At 39.5% G+C, this 4,170-nt stretch overlaps 1 long non-coding RNA gene across 1 annotated transcript; it reads left to right on the plus strand.

The window, feature by feature from the left end:
- Positions 1-341: 341 nt before the first annotated feature.
- LOC104915043 lies at positions 342-1,715 on the plus strand. The gene is made up of 3 exons (XR_796220.3): positions 342-414; positions 519-684; positions 802-1,715. It is a non-coding gene; the product is annotated as an uncharacterized LOC104915043 (long non-coding RNA).
- Positions 1,716-4,170: the final 2,455 nt, after the last annotated feature.

A 4,170-nucleotide genomic window follows, 5' to 3' on the forward strand; every position in this document is an offset into this window, starting at 1 on the left:
CAAAGGCATCTCATCAAGGACCTTTTACAAGGCATAATAAAAGAGAGGCAGTGATGGCAACCAAGTCTGATCAGTCCCTTCAGTCACACTAACTGATGAGGGCATGTGAAGTGTAGGCATGTTATTTCAGCAAGATGATCTGATTGAAGACTTCTAAAGTGGGAGACAACTGAAGGACACAAATGCCCCACTGTATGGGGCTGCTGAATCACGGCCTGAGCCTCTGATTGATCACCTGAAGCAAGCAATGAGTCAGCCACGGGAGCACAGGTGAAGGCAATTCACCTATGCTGCAGGAAGGGCTGGAGCCTGTCTCCACCTCTCCTAGACCCATTTAAGAGCTGACTGCCAGTAGGGAAGGATCTCTTCTGGAGATTCACTCCACCAGAGTCTGTTTTGCAAGCCCAAGATAGGGTGAGTGTCTTTCTTTTCCTACTCCGATATAATAATTACATCAGCCAAACTCCCGGATATACTATACCATCTGTATGTTCATTGATTGTACACCCCACTCACAGCAATTGGTGAGACAGCCAGCTACAGGCAACGTTTTCAGGAAGGATTAACCTTAAGACTGTGAACCAAGGGGCCTGGACTGGGAGAGTATGAAAACTACAGAGCTCTGCAAACCCACAGGTGTGTGCAGGGGAAAGGAGGAGCAGGAGGAACAAGGGTAGGGAACAGGTAAGAAAAGGCATCACCAGAGGCACCTGATCACCATGGACTATCCCACTGCCCTGTATTTTCTCTAGTTAATAGTTTTTTTAACTGTCTTTTCTGCACTCTTTCCCATGTATACAGGCGCTGCAAGGAGTATATGAGCCTGGATACGGTGAGTCAAACTCACTGCCAGCCACTGGAATCAGGCTGGGGAATAGACACATTGGCACATGGCGCCAGTTTCTGGAGTCACTGGGGTCCCAGCATAGGCTACTGGAGCCAGGCAGTTGGCAGGACTGAGATGGCACACCCAGACTTCTGAATGCAGTGTGACTGAAGGACGGCTGTGCACAGTTGCAGCCAGCTTCAAGCTAGACCTGCTGGTGACCAGCTGATTGCCTGGCCCTGTCTGCATGTGCCTGTGCAACTCTGGGATAGGTGCTCAACTTGGCTACTGGCTGAACCTGCAAAGGGGAAGGCAGCAGATATGTCCCCAACCCTGGCAGAGATCTCAGGTCCCCAGACTGGGCAGGAGCAGGTTGAGGAGGCAGACATGCTCTCTTCAGTCTTTATCTGACTTTACAATCTTCAAACACCTGCAGCTTGGAGAAAATTTCATTACAGAACACAAGAAGGTGGGAAAAAGAAAAAACATGCTTTCTACTTGAGAATGTATATTTGAAACTGAAAATATTTGTACTGCTCAGACTCCAGAAATGTAAGTGGCCTTCTAGTTCACTAAAATTGTTATAAGAAACCCCTCTATGCCACACTTGTAGCTTGTAATGCAAGAACAAACTTCTCTGATGAAACCAAAAATTTAGGCATGGTAATTAAATAAATCTGAAGTATCTCTTTCAGAACATTCTTAGGAATACACAAAGCAGATCTGCATTAGATATTGAGTGATCAGATAGTCAGGAAAACTATGACGAGAAGAACTCTGATTATTTCAATTCCTTTATTAATAGTACAGTGCAGTAACATCAACTGAAATAAATACAGTTTATATATAATATAAAAATATAACCCTTAAAGTTTGTACTGTGCTAGAACTTAAGTACTGAGCTTTAACAGCTGATATATAACATTTTATTTTAAATAACATGGACAGACAGATACACTCAACCAAATGGATCTAGTAATGTTTTTCTTTAATTTTTTTTTAAATGACAAACATACAAGGACCAGTTTATTAATCTGTTGTAAACACTTGTCACACTTCAGATGAGAGTTGAGAGCGAACTAATAGTTTTTTCAAAGTTTTCTCTTTCTCACTGTTCTCTCTCCACAGTGCAGTGGTTCTACAGCCAAAACAAATTTTGGATAGTATCATTTATTGGATGATACAGAAATACATTACTCAGACAACCAGCTTAAGGCACTACAATTTCCACAACAGACACATTAACTGGAGGGAAAAAAAAATAAAGAGGCTATTAGAGTTCAGCTACAGTACTATGATAAACATCTGCTTTTTTTTCTTTAAATATATATGACAACACATTCTGTTGACTAGTGTGGCTACTATTTACTCATCCCCAAAAGAGTAAAATGTAATAATGTCAAAATTTTACAACTTCAAGAATGCCTCAAACCTTCACCCTTATATATTCTCCCTTTAAAAAATTTAAAAAATCAACTGTCACTCTTACACAACAATTTTTACAGAGGTTTACATACAATTCCCAACAAGTTATACAGAACTCTAATTTCATTCCTTCTTCCAAAGTAAGTATTCCTAACTGCTGATAAGTGAATTTTCTTCCTAAGACTCTCCAAGGAGGAAGGCAGATGTGCGTTTAATGTCCTGAAAACAAAACTTGGCATCTTTGAGAGAGAAGTGAGTAAATCACCTTGGCAACACAGATCACAATTTTTACTTCTGCAAGTGCTCGTATGGAAATGAGTGCCCCCTGAATTCCTTCTGTCTGCTATCAACAAAACAGATGAACAATTCATTTAGATGATTTCAAGTTTCTGTATAATTTCTACATAGCTAGCAAGTCTCCTTGATGCACTCAAGGCCTCTTCCCTGCTAATATCCCCTGGTACTGGCTGAAAGTTAAAACGATACGAAGTGGAACGAGCATCCTAACAGCACTTGCTACAAAGACGACACAGCAAGCTATCTACTTAAGACCCTCTTAAACCTTCAATCAAAATATAGATCCAAACAGACTAGGACAAGGAGTAAATTCATAAAGTTATATTACAGGAACTGTGCACCCTCAAATTACAGTTCTGTCACAGAACTAGTTTAGACACATCCACAGAATTATTTTGAATTTCAAAAAGTACTCCTCCTATATCATAAGCCAGTAGTATTGAATATGAAAATGAAACAATCATGGCAACTTACCTAGCTCCCCTTACTGAGAAGGGGATAGAAAAATCTACAGGGAAAGAAACACATTTATATTTGGACTCACAGTATGTACTTCAAGTAGTAGTATCCAAACTCCAATTCATCTTGAGAATGCTCCTCTGTTTATCTGTGCATACATTTCAGAATACGGAGTAGTGCAATTACTTGTAACAATACCCAATTCCTACTATAATGCTGATACATTACTTCACAAATTCCCCAAGGCTTTCATTTGTATTGACTACTTGGTCAACGAAACCATGGATCTTACCTACACTTGGCCCAGAGGGTCGATGGGATTTTTCTGTGCCTTATACTAACTTTAATCATGAAGTCAGCCACTATATTGTTAGTATAGTGAAAAATCCTAAGGTTCTCCTCATCTAAGAAAACTACCAGCAGCAAATAAAATGCAGTTCTTCTGCCTTAGAGCCCAAAGAAGAGAAGTCTTTTTGTAAGACTCCCAGGTCTTTAGAGCCTAAAACTTCAGAGCACGCCAACTTTCATCTTGTCATTCATTTCCTGAATTTCAGCAATACACTTCCTCAGAAGGAAGCTACAGAGGTCATGCACTGTCACATGCACTTTCAACTGTACAGAAGTGTATCTCAGATTCCAGTAACTCAATGAGCAACAGTGACTACTTTTATTTCAAATAAAGTTAAAATAAATAATTTCAGTTGAAATGATAGTTTCAACTACAACGGCTGTACAGCATATTAGAAGAAAACAAGAACCATGGAGAATTGTTCTTGTTGTCTAACCATCAGCTTCCTGCACCACAGGAAATTTTTTGCTCAGTATCAAAATTTTCTAAGTTACTATCTACAACGCCAATGTAAGAATGATATAAAATTGGGAAAAGAGGTTGGAATAAACTCCATCTTAAAAACTGACTCTTCTCTTAAATGAACTCTATACATCCTAAGGCTGAAGAGGCCATAAGTAACTTTGTCATGTTCCACATGTCCCAACTTTAGGATAGACAATTTATCAATAAGGACCTAAGACAGCTTTTAATCCATTCACATGTTTCAGTTTTGAGTTGGTTCCAAACTCATTACCCCAAAAGATATGACAACAAAGTACCTATATAAGCAGTGCAAACGTAAGAGCGTCACAAAAAAAAAAGAAGAAAGAAA

This window comes from Meleagris gallopavo, chromosome Z (assembly GCF_000146605.3).
Source record: "Meleagris gallopavo isolate NT-WF06-2002-E0010 breed Aviagen turkey brand Nicholas breeding stock chromosome Z, Turkey_5.1, whole genome shotgun sequence".
NCBI classification, from domain to species: domain Eukaryota; kingdom Metazoa; phylum Chordata; class Aves; order Galliformes; family Phasianidae; genus Meleagris; species Meleagris gallopavo.